Raw genomic sequence first — 19,488 nt, 5'->3', positions numbered from 1 at the left:
CCAAAATTTTATTCTTTGTCAACATTTTTAAGATTTGAGTTTTGGTTTCTGAGTAATGAAGCTTGAGTTCTTGTTATAACAAGTTTTTTCCTATCCATAAACCTTGAAAAAACTCATGTTGATGAGACGTTATATTCAGTTTATGCACTAATTTTGTTAGAATTGCACTAATTCTTTTAGTAATTTTTCATCTTAAAGTTATGATCATAACCTAATATAGCATTGATTTTGGAAAAACTAAAAGTTTGGTTATGTTCCTTACCTCATAACTGGCCTAAGTCATGAACATGACCCATAAATCTTGTTTTTTGATTCACCCAGTAATTATGACAAGCTGCTAGAAAAACAAGAGACATGAGTGTCCAATTACATAACTAGTATTAAAATTACGTGGAAAAAATTCACTTACATCATCATCTATGAGCTTTATGTGTTTTTAAAATCCTAGAATTAGAATAGGCTTGAGGAAAATTGACTAGAAGGTTATCCATAGTTGTCATCTCCAAAAAATTGTCATCAATTCCTCTCTTTGCACACAAGTCGGTCATCTCTTTTGAGACATATTCCCCCCATTATCTGTCCTCAAGCCCTTAAGCTTTTTGCATGACCAGTCCTCAACAAGTACATGGAAATTTTGAAACATGGACAATACTCCTCATGGCTCAAAGTTAAACCCACACCTTTCTAGTAGAGTTATTTATATATGTTACACAATAAGTAGGTCCCCCTTAGAGACTTAGTCATCATAGAAAACATACATCAATTTAGACAAGTTCTAGTGGCTAAACACGCCTTCTATTCTATGAATAATACATAGTCTTAGTTTTCTTGCCATAAATACAATGCTCACACGTGGAAAAATCACTAAAAATGCAACACTCATAACAAGTAACCAAAACGTGATAGAGGATTTGTTCCCTTTTGGCTCTTATGGCATGGCCGGCTATACCACAATTCAGTAGACAACAACTCTTGACTATAGAAATAAAATCATCTTTTACAAGAGATGCATGCATGGAGTACAAAGATAAAAAACACAATACAAAGTATTATGTTTTTTTACCTTTGAGAACTACATTCTTAACGATCCAAATATAGTTGTCTATCCAAAGTCATCTAGCTCTCGAAAGAGATTAAACTCTTAGCTAACTTGGGAACATGCTTAACATTCCTTGGCATAAATCCTATGCCACTTGGAAGTACCGGCTTTATATCTCCAATTTTGATAATCTTGAGCACATGAGAATAACCCAATTTGATTATTCCGTGATACCCCTTTGCACAAGAGGAAAACCAATCTCTATACATAGTGTAAAATAAAACTTGCACCGGAATCTATCACCCTCTATGATTAACTGGAATCTTTTTTGACAAGGATATCTCTAGTGGAATTTAAGGTGAAAACCAAGATGTTTGAGATATGAGTCTACAACATTCATTTCCTCAAGCTTAGCCTTACCCTTTGTCTCAATATCAGACTTCTTAGTCTCTTCAAGCTTCTTGTTTCTTTATGTAGCATGAAAATCCTTCTTCACATGGACTTTCTTATGGCAATATCAGCACTTGGCATTATACATGGAATCACAAATCTTTTATGAGAGTTCGTATGATCTTAGACTTGACATGATCATAAGTGAAACTTGTCTCTTTTTAAGACTATGTAGCATAATCATCACCACTCCTGGTAGGCTCAAGATATTCCCTACAAATATCCTTGGTGAGAAACTACCAACTACATCATTGTAGACCAACTTGCCTTTAGGCACATAGTTACTTATGGTTGTACAAAACGTATCCTATGAGGAAAGTAGAGAGCATAACAAAACATTAGATTGAACCCATTCACCAAAATCGAGTCCTTGCGATGTCAATTGAGTAAAGATGATTTTGCACTAATAAAAAATCAACTCTATAAGAGAGGAAAGGACAATCAGCTGAGGATAATTGCAACCAAAAGCATGTATTTTCCAATCCTTGAGTAGACACATGAAGGACTCAGTGGAGGCCATTTTTTAGGGGATAAGATGACAATTTGTTTCAACCGTTGGAATATGGTGGGCTACATTACACATGGACACTGAAAAATACGTTAAGAGATGTGATGCGTGTCAATGTACCAAAGTATAGATAAGGCGAGATGAGATGTCTCTAAGGCCAATGATGGGAGCCATAGCTTTTGCTAAGTGGGGTATAGATTTTGCGGCACTAATTTCACCCCCCACATACAGAACTCATGCCCAATATGTCATTGTGGCTACTGACTATCTCACAAAGTGGGCCAAATCTAAGACCACACAACAAGCAGATGAAAGGACCATTGCACAATTTCTATACAAAAATACCTTTGTTAGATATGGCCTACCCATAGAAATTGTCAGTGATCGTGGCACACATTTCCTTAATGGACGGTATTGAAAATATTTTGGACGAATTCATGGTAGTTCACAAGAATTTTTCTCCATACCATCCACAGGCTAATGGATAGGTTGAAGCTACAAATAAGACTTTATGCAGTGTTTTGACCAAAATAGTATTCGATTTGAAAGAAGATTGGGACCAATAGTTACATGCCACATTGTGGGCTTAAAGGGTAACCTACAAAACTTCTATTGGAACAACACCATACAACATGGTGTTTGGCCTTAATGTGATCTTGCCACTGGATTTTCTGATCCCAACACTAAGAATAACTAAACAATTTGGATGGATAGACCATGAATTGTCTTCTAGAGTCAATGACCTTGAAAAACTAAATGAGCTTCACATGAAGGCCATAGCCTCTATCTATGCTCAATAAAGACGACAAAAGGAAATTTTCAATAAGCATGTACGCTCAAAAGAGTTTAAAACAGGAGACTATATCCTGGTTTATATATTGAAACAACATCCTAAAAACTTAAAAAGCAAGAGATAAGACCCTTGGTGGATCACCAATATATCACCAAGTGGGGCCATCAAGCTTGCTACATTGGATGGTGAAGAAATTCCTAATTGGATTAGTGGTTGTCGGCTTAAAAAGTATTATCTACCACTAAACCAGAGCATGCTTCAACAAATCCATGCGAGGAAGAACTGATCTCAAGAAAAGCAGTGGGTATTCAAAGAATCTCAAGAAGAATCCATGGAGCACATGGCAAAATGGAGGCTTCTATGACAACATCAGCAGCCAGGACCACCACTAAGGATCAATGTGATCAAAATGACATATTTTGAAGAGGAGCATATGGTGGATCCAACCATAAAAGTCAAGCTTGGAGTTAATCAAGTGGAGGCCAGGGAAATCCTAGATTTCGGAGCTCAAGGAAATCTAATCTCCTACAACCTATACAAGCAATTGACACTTGAGGGACAGCTTCAACCAACACAACAAGACATTCAAAGTTATTCAGAGAACTCAATCAAGGCATTGGGTTGGATGGTGATACATGTGCAGATTAATCAATACCTCTATTTGCATAAGTTTTATGTGGAGAAAGATAAGTCAGTGCAGCAACCATTATTGCTTGGTCAGCCATGACAGCGTAAGTAAAATGTACAAATTGATTGGAGATCTAATACAATAAGCATTCAACATGTGCAAGAAAATCAAGTGGTTCCATTTGCGATAGAACCAAAACACAAACCAATGGTAACGGACTTAAAAGTTAAGGGTGAAAAACCCTTCCCTATACCATATCAACAATGGATTCCAAAGAACAAAACAAGGGAGGTTGCCAATGCGGAGCCAAGCACCGGGAATAGTCTAAGGGGTCTATCCGTAAAACCCACCAAGAAATAGCCACCACTGTAGTCACAAACAAGACCTAAACAATTTTGGGTTAAGAAGGGAGAGGTTGCCCAATTTCTGCAGACCAATATTACGACTACCAAAACAAAGTCAAATGGTAAACCCCAAAAATCAACCCAAAAGTACAATCATGTATGGGTACCAAAGAAGTTGATTGCTGCACAAGGTCATCTAGTGCTAATTTGTATTCCAAAGTAACACAACAAAGAAATCCCTTCAGTACAAACCCCTCAGATCCAACCCAAACCACAACCCTATCACCAAAGACAAGATGTGAAGCCGATTTGGGTACCCAAGCCATTATGGAAAGCTGAAAAAGAACACACTCAAGAACACGCCCTATGTGGATCTTTGGATTCAAACAAGACTGTCAACAGAACTGGCAACACAAACCAGAAGTACCAAAGCAACCATTCTCAATCAAACAGTTTGTGACACACTTAGAAATTTTTTTATTTCACCGCTATCCTACTCGTACTGACTTAACACGAAACCTCAACATCGGATGCCAATAAGCACATCGCTTATACCCTCCTCGTGCACATCATTAATTTTTTCCATGCATTGACCGAGTATGCATATAGGGTCTCATTACATGGTCTACATTGGAACCGCTTGGTAACCTATGCACAACACATACCCTAGGACGATAAACCATCGTCAGGGAGGACTCCAACTAGGAGAGGGCGAGGCATTCTCAATGTGAACTCGATAGACTAAGAAAAGTACTAAAAGGGCACTGTTTTCTATGTTTTTGGGTTTTGATTGCAAAAATTTGGTGAACCCAAGTATATTTTCCTTTATCAAATGTGATTGTACAGAGACATTAGGACAAACGCCAATAATGAGCCTCTAGGTGTGTGTATATATGTAAAAATAAAAGTTTTTATGCATAAAAATGAGAAAACAAATAGATCCGGCCAAAAATATCATGAATGATTTACATAGCGGTTCATTGTGTTGTTTTTTATTTATTATCATTTATTGATATCTTTGGGTTACTTTAGTTATTTTTCTTTTATTTTTGTTAATTATCTAGAGAAAAACAAAGAAAAATAAATAACGCAGGTAAAGATAGAGTCAGAACGACATAAGAAAAATACAAGGGTGACCAACATGTCAAGGAAAACTTATGGTGACCTTGGGGTGCAATCATGAAAATGTTGTGGGAGAGCCCGATCCCATCCAATTTTTAAACAAAATGACAAATTGTCTAGAAATGGGTCAAAGGGAGTCCCAATGGAGAAATTTTTGAGCCTAAAGTGCAATTCATGGTGAGATAGGAGCCCATGTAAATTCCATCAAAAATGGACGGGATACCCCCAATATAATATATTTTGGATCCACTTACTATCTCATTTCTACTATTCACATTTAGCAAGAGAGCTAGAGAGACCTAGAGCGCGCGGACTTCGACGGCTTCGTATGCCACACATGGGACACCAACTGACATGATACAAGAGAGGTAGGATCCTCACCATATTCACTCCTTGTTGTATTCTTACTCGTCGCAAAAACCTATGGAAACGGCAATGTGGCATGGCACGGAAGAGACCAAAACAGGACTGTAACACAACAACTACTAACCCGATAGCTACAAGACATGATTAGGGGGTTAACCCTAGGCCACATAAACATGTCTATGATCTCTTATGTTGGTTTAGGCTAGGCGTAAAATCCCTAAGTCGACCCTAAAGGATGTTGACAAAATGCTACCAAACTCCATAACTAGGTGCTCCTTGAGGGTGCCTACAAGCCTATGTAATTGTCTCTAGAGTCAAACTACCAAGACTTGGCCAAAATATCAAGATAGTCTTTGGACAGGCAAAGTATCATTTGGCTCTCACGGCCAAACAGTGCGTCCACTTGCCACCAAACTTCACGGGCATCTCGACATACCATCAACAACCAACACATATGGTTAGACAACAAGAAAAATTGTCGCCAACCATCTCCTCACAAAAGTACACTATTTGAGCAAGAAATTGCCAAAAAGGGTATCCATAAGGCCAAACGCTACACCAAATCCATGGAAAGATGCCCTGCTGCATCCACAAGCCTGGGAGATTGATCTCAAGAGGAATCATCGTGGAAAGTCATCTCCAAGTGAAGGCATCCCTTTCAGAGACTGAAATGCCAAACATAGTGTTTCTAAGCTAAACAACTGAATATTTAAGATGAAAACTAGAAATTAGGGTTTAAAAGCACTTCAAAGCATCAAAGTTGATTTTTATCAAAATAGACATCATACGCGTATGATGTCTCACAACCAATTTTTGCATAGGAACTACTCATTTGAATCCACAAACAGATTGTGCATACTCTAAACATGAAGCACACAAATTTTCATAAGATTTGGAGCTAGTTAGCGTATGATGTCTCTAGAGGCAAAAATGACCAATCTGGGGAAATTTCTCACTTCCAATGCCATTATCCCATTATTGTTATCCCACAGCTCATGTTCAATCAAGTTTTACTTCTTTATACCCATCTAAACCCAAGTTTTGAAACTTTGAAGCTCTATAGTTGATTTTGGCTTCAAACACATGAGAAAAATTCCAAATCAAAGTCCGATACCACAGGAGTCTGTGCCATGCTAAAGCCAAGCTTTGGTACAAGTTTGAGACATTTTGAACAGAGTAGACATCATATGTGTATGATGTCTCCCTAATGAACCTGGGAGCTAACTTGACCTATTCTCAGTCTTTATCACATAATTGTGAGATCATCTCATTTGGACCTCATTTGCTCAAGTCTAAGCTAGAATCTAATTTCAAAGCCTGAAAGCTGAAAGGAGTTCTAATGGTCACAACTTTCCCAAATGACATCCATATTGAAATCCAGGCATATATCCATGATGGACATGTTATGAGCTATGCACATATGTAAAATTAATTCATTGTAGGCACTAAGACATCATATGTGTATGATGTATCACAGCATGAATTTGCACCCAAAAATGCACTTTTGACCACATGCATAACACCCTTAGGCCCTAATTCGCTTGTGTTTCAAATTTGAAGTCATTTGGATATCTAGAAACAGAAAAATACCAGATTTTGTGCACAACGCTAACTTTTGCACTTAGAGTGTCCACATGATCAATGGAAGCCAGTAAATCACCAGCAAAGAAGAAGAGGCTATCCTTAAGAGATATCATTACATCCATTGAGCCCTACACAATGCCAAAAGAGACACTTAAGCTAGTCAAGGCTTGTGTGGATGAAGCAACATTGGAAAGAGAAGGACTGACAGTATCCCAAGGTACATTCAAAGACCCACAAGGAAATACAGTGGATATTTCAATGAATCCACGAGAAATCATCAAACATGTAAACAAAGAAGAGACCCTCAACTAGATGGAGAGAGAAATTTACATAATTTCTTCACAGCACAACCAGCAAGTGTGGACATCCAGAGAGTCTACAAGCTAGCCAGCTCCATCCCAAAAGACAGCAAAGTAGTGATTATTGCTTTGGATGGTCAAACCATCGAGGTGGTAATTACCCCTCAAATCCTTATAGACGCTTTGGAACTCCACAATAAGGGTAGCTTTTTCAAAGAAAGGAGAGATGATGTGAGGGTCTACTCTCACAAAAAGACCAATCCTATATTTGAAGACCTACAGGACCCGAGGGCTACAAAAAACTGCAAGCTTTACAACCAATACTTTCATGTTTGCAACAAATGGCCACAAAAGTACATGACATCGCCACATGAAGTAGTAACCACAATCACATGGGCATTGAGAAACAGTGTGCCCAAAATGGTGAACTATGCCCACTAGCTGCATGAGCAAGTGGTTAGAATGGGCATAGAAAAGCCAAAATACATCGGGGGTGGAGTGGTTTTGACAAAGATTTCATATGAGTCTATCAAAGCCAAAGGACAGTAGCCTACCCCACCAACCCAAAATGAGTGGTTAAGACTTAAGGAAGACGTAGCGAAAGAATCACCAGTAGCACCACTTGTCGCTATACAAGGCTCATAAGAAAGTTGGAGACCGTACAAGAAGAAGAAAAGTCTGAGGAGCCACTAAGGAAAAAATCTAAAATGGTGATGATGAAGGAACCAAAACCCAAGGAAACAACCAAGCAAAGGAAGCTTGAATTGAAAGATTAATCAAGCAATCCAAGACAGAATGGGCTTGCAGAGGGGACTTTTAGGAGTACTGGTTTGTAGATCCAACAAGGATCGGGGGCAGTTCCTCAATACTGCTAGAAGATTATTTCGATCAATACATTTAAGCCTATGAAGAATCTAAAAGAGTGATCGAACAATAGGATTTAGATCCCTTCACAGTCGAGGAGGTACAATATATAAAAAGAAATGAAAAAGATATATCGAATGCACATTCAAAAACAAATAAAGAAAGTGAGCAAGGAAGGAAAGCATCACCATTAGAACCTTCCTTGGGGCTGACCTCTCAACCATCCAGCCCTAAGCCCTCTACAGTGCAACAAGTGAAATCACTGGAGAAGACATCAAAAGTAGAACAAACACCAAGAGAAAAGGAAATGCATGGAAGGTCTACTTTTGAAGACCTACTTAACGCTAGGTACACACCACAAGAAGCCTCTGAATTTGTATATGGCGCTCCAGCTCCACCATGGGCTGCAAGGCAAGAGTAAGGAAAGGAGGAGATGCAACTAACAAGAGATGATGGGGCAAAAGAACAACAAGAGGATGAAGATACACAAAGAAGGGCACCAAAAGTGCAATGCCCACATCTTGGAGTACCAAGACTAGTCCAAATTCCACCTATGCCACAACGGAGATCTTTGACTAGACCTTGGAGACCTCGTTCAGTGGGGTTATTGTTAAGCATGGGACGTCAAGTTCCATTTTCAGGCCCACTACCCAGACCATCGGCAAGAAGTCTGGTTGTAGCAAACGAAGAGGATGTGAGAGACGCACACCAAATACTAGACAAATCAAAACGTGGTCTCTCACACTAGCAAAGGAGAGGAGCAAGCTATGCATTAGGGAGGAAAATATGCAAGAAAGGTATGAAAACCTCACAAGAATTCTCCAGATAATGAGTCAAAGAGTTGAGGTAGCAAAAAAAGAGTTTGAGGCTCTCACTAAAACACTAAGGGATGATGAGAGCAAATGAGACACACTTACAATGTAGATGGAAGAGGTCTCGAGCAAAGTAAAGAGCTTGCATGAGAACAAGGAAAGGATGGAGGGCGAGCTAGAAGCAGCCAAGGATAAAGTAGTGGAGCTCAAAGAAAAATTAGAGCTCCAAGATTTGACGATACAAAAGCTCAAAGCAACCCCAAGGGCTACAAGAGCAAGTAGAGGATCAGATAGCCAGGCTATACAAGCCTAGTAAGCCCAAGTCATTGCACTACAAAAGGAATTATGGCTGGAATAAAGACAAAGAATGCATATGGCAGAAGGTTCCCTAGTCGTGGAAGAGAGATTGATAGCCCACCAGTAAGAACTACAAAAAGAGAATAAACATCTCAAAATCCAGCTAGAAAATGTGCAAGAGCTGTTAGTAGATCAACAAGAAGAGGCTAGAAGGAAGGACAACGTGGCAGAACAACAGTTATGAGGCTCTAGCAAGAAGTAGAAGAAGAAATATCATAGGAGATAGAGCCTGATTCTAGTAATATGGGCATCAACGCACAAAGTGAGCCCATGGAGATCCCTAAAGATGCAAAAGATTTATAGCACCTAGAGGAACACTTACACATGCAAGGAGAGGAAGAACAACCGTTGACATCAGAAGAGGAGGCACAACTCTAAAGCTTGATTGAATAGTCCACAACAGAGGATCAGAGAGCAGCCTTGGAGTGGGAAAAGAGAATGATCCACTCAGTCGGAGTCCAAGGGCTAGCCACATATGTGCTTAGGGAAGAGTGGATGCAACCATCACTCCCCTACCCTCTCCTAAAGTATGAAGTTCTTACCATAAAGAAGAGAGTTGAAGCAAAGTTACAGAGCCAGTATAGCTACAAAGAAGATTGTGGACTCCAAGTCAAAGTGGAGAAAAGGGTGGCTCCTCAAGTACCCCGTATTTCTGAAGTAGTTAATAGAAGCCCTGAAAAGAATAAGGGATGTCACTCTGTTTTGTCTAGTACCTCGTGTATGCTCATGGGCAAACCACTCCAGACTCTTGAAGAATCATCCTATGTGGATCAACTACCCATCCATGTCACCACCCAAGGTAGGAGAGAGAATAAGTGTTTCTTATATGGTGAAATCCCTAAAGGGCACCATTAAGATTTTCAGTGGTTCTCCTAACTTGACATGTGTGATGATCAAGAAGATATGCAAGACCCTCCTGACCTGCCTTGAAGTGTTTGCGCCATCCAAAGAAACGAATTCTACATTACTATCAATGTGAGACACTGTCACCAAAATGGCGTATGATTTTTCAAGACAGCCATCCCCAGAGCTGTTACATCGTTTTTATCAAAGGTTGACTTTCATTCCAAGCTATGACATGCAAGCCTTTGAGGAAGCCGTCTACACCAGCTTCTTCACTTACAACAACAAGATTTTTGGCCCTACAGTCACCTTGGGCAACATAAGATACAAGTCATACTTGAAGCTACTCAAGCCACGAGGTTTCCATTGATTCAAACGGATGAAGACTGTTACAACATCAAGAAATGGCCGAAAACTCCAAAAGAAAAAGACCCATCATATCAGGGACGACATGGATGCAAAGGGGGGGAGTGTTAACCACTGAACACGAGAAAAGCCCAATTTTGTATTATTTATCTCAACAAACTCATTGTAATTATTTTTCGGGACTCAATTGAGTTTTTGGATTTTAATATACTAATTATGTGAATTAGTTGAATCCGTGCTAGGAAGTAGAAGGTAATTCTGATAAGTTAGAACCTCCAAGGCTGAGGTATAAAGGCCAATTTTGTAACCCTAAGGGCAACTTTTAAATTAATCATCTTTTGAGCTTAACTAAGCATGCCGTGAGTTTTGTGTGAGAGAGGGAGTGATCTTCTTCTACTCTTTACACCCGCTACAAAAGCTACATTGTGAAGGAAGAGCTCGTGGAGACACCATCATGTTAGCAATGGAGAGAGCTACGCGTCAACGCCAACCTCGTATGATTTTTGTTTCTTTGCGAAGAGCTCTCCACGAGCTTCGAGGTGAGTTTTCTCTCTAACCTTGCATCCATTTTGAGATTTCTATATGTCATTGTGTTCTTGGCGAGTAGAACTACACGTTAGGCCTAAACACATTGAGAATCAATAACTTGTAATTTTTTGCATGTCTTCATATGTGTTTTTTGTACCGAGTGTTTACACGTAGCGAGCTGGGGTTAGAGATTTTAGGGTAGTGTTGTCTAGGTGTGTAGAGGTCATCCCATGAGTTTCCTGATGATATGACAACGTTAGTTCTTGTTTTGAAGAGCGTAGCCATCGTATGTAAGATAGTGGTTGTGCATACATAGTGTGCTTTAAGTGGATGTTCCTTGTTAGTGATTGTCCATAAAAGGTAGAGTAGATGATTGACACCCTAGCTATTTCCATGCGCCTACCGGTCAAACTCCATCCTTGGTTGTTCCTTGTTAGTGATTGTCCATAGAAGGTTGAGTAGATGATTGACACCCATCTAGTTGTTTCGATGTGCCTACGTGTCAACCTCCGTCCTTGGTTGACATCTTGTTTGTTGGCCTAATTCTCACTTTGCTAGCACCACCTGCAAGTAGTGTATCTGATCGACAAAAATCATTCAAGCTCAAACAACCTCTTCATCAAGTAAACTAAATTACTTACGCTCTTCCTCTTATATGCGTTGCATAACTTGTTAGGGTTATGGGTTTTAGCCTATGTTTCTGTATAACAACTCTTGTGCTCTAGGATGCATACGTGGCATGGAACCATGTCATAGCATGTGGAAAAGGAACCTAATGGATGTGGATACCCATGGGGGTCATTAATAGAGGTCATGGACTCACCTAAAGATAGCTAAGCGGCTCCTAAAGTGACTTGAAAGGCCATTCATGAGTTTGCAAGTTGATTGGGCCAGCATGGGGCCTCTATGTGATGTCATGCATGATCCCAGATGAGATGCCTATATAAGCTCTATATAATGAGCCTCTTTGTACACCCTTTTGTTCAATTTAGTTATCATTTTTGTATCTACACTCTACTCCAACCTCTAGATGTGTGATTAAGTTATCAATAGTATGTTAACAATATTCATTGGCTCTCTAATTTATCCTATCTAAACTCTACAACTCCTATCATAGCTATGCTAGTGATTAGTGCCTTCTAATCATAGTATCAATACTAGGTACAATTTCCCTATTCTAGATCCCATTTTCACTCTCTTTTCTAATCGTCATTTCCAGTTAAATTTTACCTACAATGGAGTCCCATTGGGATAAGCATGGAATAGCTTGGTCTTGGGACTTTTTAACATTGTTTGAGAGGAGGCATTTTTTGTAGGGTCTTGGATTAGAGACTTGCAATAGCTCCTCAATTGGAGTGATTTTCTTCTTTGCTTCTTGATTAGAGTGACGCTTCTAGATTGACGTGATATCTATTGTCTCCTTCGTCAGGGATTTCTTTCTTGTGGATTGGAGTGTGTCAAAGTTGTCAATTTTTATAGTCTAAAACCCAAGGGAAAGGTTGTTAGGGTCTTTGGATTTAGCATATGTTTATGTGTAACACCCTCTGTCTATTAGGATGCATAGGTGGCATAGACCCATATGGTATCATGTGGAAAAGACACCTAAGGGTTTTGGTTACCCATGAGGGTCATTACTAGAGGGTGTGGACTCACCTAGAGATAGTTACAAGGATCCTTTAGTGCCTGAGAAGACCACCCAGGAGGTTTGTAAGTTGCTTGGACTGATATGGGCCCTCTATGTGATGTAATACATGATGCAAGATAAGGCACCTACACTAGCTCTATATAATGAGCCTCTTTGTGAACACTTTTGTTCATTTTACTTATCCTTTTGCATCTACACTCTAATCCAATCTCTAATTGTGTCATTAAGTTATCATTAGCATGTTAACACTATGAATGACTCTCTAATTTATTGTCCCTAAACTATACACTCTACTCCAATCTCTAATTGTGTCAGTAAGTTATCATTAGCATGTTAACACTATGAATGACTCTCTAATTTATTGTCCGTAAAATTTACATCACTTATCCCATAAGGCGCAAGAAGTAACGTCCCCAAAAATAGTGAAGTACATTGACTCTATAAGATGTAAGCAAATAGTAGATCTAATTGTATATCTTCAAATGTGTGTCATTTTAGTTGCTACCCTTGGCACACTTAAACAATTGGCCTAATAGACCAATTGTTATTGACTCTATAAGATGTAAGCAAATAGTAGATCTAATTGTATATCTTCAAATGTGTGTCATTTTAGTTGCTACCCTTGGCACACTCAAACAATTGGTCTAATAGACCTTTCTAGATCAAAACATTTTGAATTTGCTCATTCTAGACACTGAACTTTGTGCCACTGTAACTTCTAGATAATTAAATGTCCTTGCCAAAATTAGAAGCCATAATTGCTGACAAGTTAAAAAATCTATGCAAAAATCTTAGGGGAAAATTGTTAGATTTTTCTTTGTAACTAGAGAAAAACCTCAAAATCAAATGAGCATAAAAGCGATAAAAAATATAAATAGTATGCATAAAAGAGTGCTCTGCATATAATATTGATCCATCACTAACCAAATCCGACCACTAAGATGGCATCAATAGCACCTAGTCCGCTTTATACATGTCCTATGGTCAGGCCTTGTATACAGATACTCCAGCAACCTGTATCACCAAAATAATCTCAACATTCAAGAATCCCCAAGTTCAATAAAACTTTACCATGACTATCCAAAGGCTCAACAAATGATTCAATACTAGGGTCAAGCTCAACAATGAAGCTCTAAAGACCTCCACCAATTGCATCTCATCTACAAGGAGCTACATCCTATTTGTTTCTATTTGAAAGATATAGTCTTGGGAGAGTCTAAGGTATTGGGCATTTCCCTCTCAAATTCTCTCAAATTAGCTTACCTTTGGCATACATGGGTCATTATGAATGGTGTACTTTTTGGAAATCAAGGGAAGAAAGCCCCTCTCAAGGCTCTCTTAAGTACGTACTAGAAGACATCACAAAGTTTTTTTGTGATCAATTGGTAACTGCTACAAATATCAATCTAAAAAAATCCAAAATTTTATGAGATGGAAAGAGAGAAGGAGATATTATCATTAATATACTTAGTCCCTAGGCTTATTTATGCTACAAGATTTGCGGTAATGCTCACATATCTAAGGCCTCGGCTCATAGTGTAAATTTTCCATTTGAAAATGTAAAATGCCACTTAAAATTTGAAATTAGACAGGATAGATTTTCAAGGTTAAATTTTGGGCATTTTAGTTATGAAAATGGTTTTTTTTAAGCAAGGCTTTAAGGAATGATGCACATTGACCATACTTGTATATATGAGCTAGAAAATCACTTCTCATTGAGGAACTTGACCTTGGGACCCACTTAAAGGCCACCATGAATGGGTTATAACAATAAGAAATAAGAATTGGAACCTCTATCAATAGTGTCAAAAGAGTTGTGAAGATGCTATTCCACTTCACTTCCAATGGCTTGTACTCATCTCGAATGGTGGTGAGCAAGAAGGGACAAAGCATATGAAGTCCAACATGCATCTTTTTAGCCCTAATTGCATCAATTTTTGTGCAAGTAAAAAAGCAAGCCTACCACAACATTGAACCTTTTTGAGACCTGTTCCCACATGGCTTGTAAAATCAAACCTAAGCCCTATGTAAAGGAAGACGAGAGCTAGCAAAAAGGGGTCTTAAACGCCTATTAAGGAGGAAACCTTCTAAGTAGGAGGGAGGAAAAAAAGCACAAAAAAATATCACAACCAGGAAAAGAGGAGGGAAAAATTCATTTTGTTCTCTTTCAGAGGGAGAGAGGATGAAGGCAAGTGGGCTCTCTCTCTCTCTCTCTCTCTCTCTCTCTCTCTCTCTCTCTCTCTCTCTCTCTCTCTCTCTCAAATGATATTCCTTGCTCTCATCCTATTGCCGGTTTCTCTCATCCATAAAAAGAGGAAGAAGAAGACTTTGAAATCTCTCTCTTAAAGGTTTTTAGGGGTTTCCCTTTATAGCTCACACATTCAAGCCAATCCAAGAAGAAGGGAGCTTCAAGCCCTATTGGGGGGAATTAGAAGAGTAGAGAATAACTCAAAGAAATCATAACTCTCATGAGAATCAAAGCATGGGATTCAATCAAGGGGACTCAAATGGACATACAGTCAAGGGCATCCAAATAGTCAAGGGCAATGTAGATCATAAGTGTAGGGAAAAAGAAGAAGTAGAACGAGCGAAGTGACTTTTAGTGCTTGGGAGGAAGACTCAAAGCCAATCAAAGGCATTAAAATTAAGGAAAGCACTAATGGAAGGATTCAATGGCATAAAAAGAGAAAAGAATCATGAATAAATGTTAGGGTTTGAGTTCAATGTAATCAAAATGTGTGTACTTGGTTTCTATAATAATGAAGGAAATCAAAGTGCAAGAAGTTTATTTTATTTTTGTCTTTAGTGTCATTTTGTTTTGAGTCGTGTTATTTCTCTCTTGAACTCATGTAGCTAGAAGTCTGGTGCAAGAGTTGTCTCGAGAACCTGAGGTAAAATAGTTAGAATGTGAACTATGGATGGATGTATCACTTTTCTCAAGCAAAAGTAAAAGATGACTTAGTTGAGATTATGTCAAGTATTTTGGTTGGAGGAAAAAGACAAACAAAAAATCTAAAAGTGAAGGATAATCCAATGGAAAAAGAAACGGATGTGTATATGCAGAGATAAATATCTTTGGTAGACATGATCTTGAAGGTTACATTGGTTGCTATGAGGTATAGATGCAGCTTCAAGGGATTTCAAGACATTAGATGATTGTGTCTTTTACAAATTTGTTGATTCCAAATCTCAATGAGCAAATCTAGGGTTTACAAAAGAATTTGCCAACAATTGGGATGACTTTACAAAAGATGTCATAAAAGAAGGATCATTTTATCAAGAGCTAGACCAATCAAACAATATACTGCTACAGATGGAGATGCCACAAGTAAAAAAAGTCAAGGACTATTGCATTTACCAAAAGAATACAAAGCTTCAAAATTCTCAAAGTGAAGGAATTTTTTTTTATGGGTGCTAGACAGGTTAAAGTGGCACCAAAAGATGGAAAAGAAGGGTAAGAAACCTATTCAGGGCTGGTATGTGACATGGGTGATAATTCATCCAGGGGTGCACTATGTAATCATGTTAATGTATGATGTGAGTTCGAAAGGAGGGGTTTTTTTTCAAAAACATTATAGGCAATTTAATAGAGATACATTAAAATAAGGGGTTTCTATATTCAATTTGGAAAAAAATCCTAAAATAAGGGGTCATTTGGGGTTTTTTTAATACCGCGCAAACGCAGGTTATATAGGGTGTACTGAACGATGAACCCCCGAGGATAATTCTAGTCTATATGAAGATGAAAATGAGGATGCTTTCCATGATGTGCCTATTATACAAGGTTCTAAGGGTTTGGGTTGTCTATGAGTATGCAAAAAATATATGAGGCATGAATAAGATTCAGGGTCTATGCTACAGGTGATTGCAAGTAGTTTTATGAGCATTTATCCACTATATATGGAAGAGTATAGACTATAATGATTTTAACAAGAAGAGTTTTCCAACTCTATGCCAAAGATAAAGTCATATAATTTTGTTCTTGATTTTATCATTAAGAGACAATGCTAGTGTTTATTCAGAAGAGATGCAAGAAGAATTGTAGTTTTTTTCTACCAAAAGGTAAAAGGGTTGATATAAATTGGGAAATAGATGTTGTCTTGGAAATTATGGAGAGTATCAGGAAGTATAGGTGCAAAGATGTTTAAAAGATAGTGAGAGGATTGAAGAAGGGTTTATTGTGCATACGCCTAAGATTTCTTTGTAGGGTGAAAAGAGTTCTTTAGAGGAAGAAGATACAGAGCTTATCAGCCTTTTTAATAAAGCTTTTGAAGGGTTTCAATCTATCAAAAAGAGGGATTTCTTTCAATCTAAGGAGGGATGTAGTTCAAAATGATAGGAAGTAAATGTAGCTAATCTTTTGCAAATTTTGAATGAGATTCTAGCATATTTTTCTTGAGTATCAAAGGATTAACGGATACCTAGTGTGGGGCAAGAAACCTTGGGAGAGTCACGCCCAAAATGTAAGTATAACACATGAGTTCAAAATAAGGGATTTTTTATCGGAATTGCTTCTAAATTAATAGAATTACATTTACAAAAGGAGAATTTTATTGCATGTTGGAAAAAAATTCATAAGTATGTCAAAAAAAGGGGGTTGTTTTATTACCTTAGAGCATGTAGGTATAGAGGTTTTTTTAATATAATACCCTTTGAATGCACATGATTTGGGAGATTTATTCTAACTGACCCCCCTCCCCCTGAGCAAGAAACTAAAGGGGATGGAGCTATATTACTCATCATGGAGTGGAGCTAGTCATGGAAGTAAGATAGAAGAATTATATGGTTTTCAAGGATATGTGGTTACTTGATAATGCCCTATAATCCGAGAGGGTGAAAAGGGAGAATATTTTTTTGTGAGCATTTTCTCGAGAGCACTTTTTGGAACCTATTTAGAAGATTCTGAATAATTCTTTTCCTCTCTCAACCCTGCATAGTTGAGGATCTACTCCTCCTCCTCCTCCTCCTCCTCCTCCTCTCTCTCTCTCTCTCTCTCTCTCTCTCTCTCTCTCTCTCTCTCTCTCTCTCTCTCTCTCTCTCCATTGCGACTCTCATTACCACAATTTTGGAGTTTTCAAGAAAGTTCTTTGTTCTTGTGCCGAAGAACTCTTTGCCATAAAGCATCTTCAGGATATTAGCAAAGATAGATCACGCAAAAGGTGGTTTGATAAAGAATGTCAAGTTGCTCGAAATTCCTTGATAAAGCTTGATGCAAATATGAACAAGGAAAACTATCAAAGTCATTTGCATAGATACAAGGCATTGATTCAAAAGAAGAGAAGAAGATGGGAAGTAAAGCAACAAATTTTTCAAGTCTAAGAAAAAGCACATGCATGTGGAAGATTTTGGAGAAACTTGAGGGAAAAGCTGGTTGAGAATTTTGGTAACTTGAGTCTTGTGGATATGTACACACATTCTAGGCTATTATATGTGCAACCAAATACTAAGAAAATACCATTTTATGGTTCACTCCCAAGGTATGGCCTCTGGTTTTAGACAAGAGATTGTATTTTTGTTTTTTGGACTTCAAGAAAGCCTTTGATATGATTCCACATAACAATTTGTGGAGAAGGATGGAAGAACTCCAAGTGTTAAGTGAGTTATGATTGTGGTTTCTCGAATCTATGAGAAGGTGATCTGTCAATTGCGCATGGGAAGATGAATCTCAAAAAAATTTGTAAGCACTATCGGGGTTGAACAAGGATATCCGTTGTCACCAACTCTCTTTGGTCTATGCATTGATCAATTGGAAAAAATGGTAATTGACTTTATGCAAGAAGAAGGCATTGAAGAGGTCACTATTTGCAATGCGGTAACTATGCTTTTGTTGTATGTGGATGACGTAGTGCTTCTAGCACACACTTTAGAAAATGCACAAAAGCTTATGGTTGTCCTTGAGAACTTTTTCTTGCATAGTGGGCTGATTGTGAATGAATCCAAAACAAAGGTTATGCTTGTGAAAACCAACAATAAGGAGAAGCCATGCATTGTGCACAACAATGAGACATTTAAAGCTGTTGAGACATTTAAGTACCTTGGCCATGAGGTTCCGTCCTATCACAAGTGGCATGAATGTGATATGCATCATTTGGAAGCGGGAAAGAGAGCATATTGCGCATTTTAGAACATGTGTAATGTAGGAAACATAAAGTGTTGGGTTCTCAAGGAGTACTCTTTTTATGCATTGGTGACATCGGTTCTACTTAGTTGAAGTGTGGGGAGGAAGCATCTCAAAGTCTACTTGGAAAGAGTTTGAGAATGTCCAAAAGTGTTTTCTTACGAACTTTCTCCAAGTTAAGACACAAACACTATATATGCTCCTGCTTCTTGAGTCGGGATCTCTTCCAATTGAGGTTATGGGCATGGAAAGGGTTGTGGAGGACATGATAAAGATGCATCAAAACCCCTCACATCGACTTCCTACAATTGCATGGGAAGCAAGCCAAAAAGTTTAAAAGACGTATAAGAGCAAGATCTTGAGGACGGGATGGATGCAAGAAATAAAGAAGTGGTTTGCGAGATGGGATGCATTACACTTGTTGCATGATGCTTCAATTGTCTCCCAAGTGAATGAATCTTTTCTACAATGCCAATGTATTATGGCTTGGGAGAAATCCATTGGGTCACGATTCATACATTACACCACCCATATTTCCCCCAACTACAAAACCATGTTCATCAATGAAAGAGGAAACCATACTCACACTTACATGCTTGAGCCTAACCCCTTGTTGGTGATATGCACTATCGCAGGCTTAGCTCCTATTCCCTTCGGTGCAAGACAGGGCGTTTGGGCAATGGAGAAGACTCAAATTGATTATGCACATTATGCTCATTGCAAGCTCAAGAGTCTGAGTACCACACACTACTAGAGTGCTCAACTTTTGGTCACATCCGAACTTGCTTTTCTCACATTTTTATTCACTTAAATGATGTTCAC

The sequence above is a fragment of the Adiantum capillus-veneris genome, chromosome 1 (assembly GCF_014529385.1).
Source record: "Adiantum capillus-veneris isolate H3 chromosome 1, ASM1452938v2, whole genome shotgun sequence".
NCBI lineage: Eukaryota > Viridiplantae > Streptophyta > Polypodiopsida > Polypodiales > Pteridaceae > Adiantum > Adiantum capillus-veneris.
Note: the sequence above shows the minus strand (reverse complement) of the source record.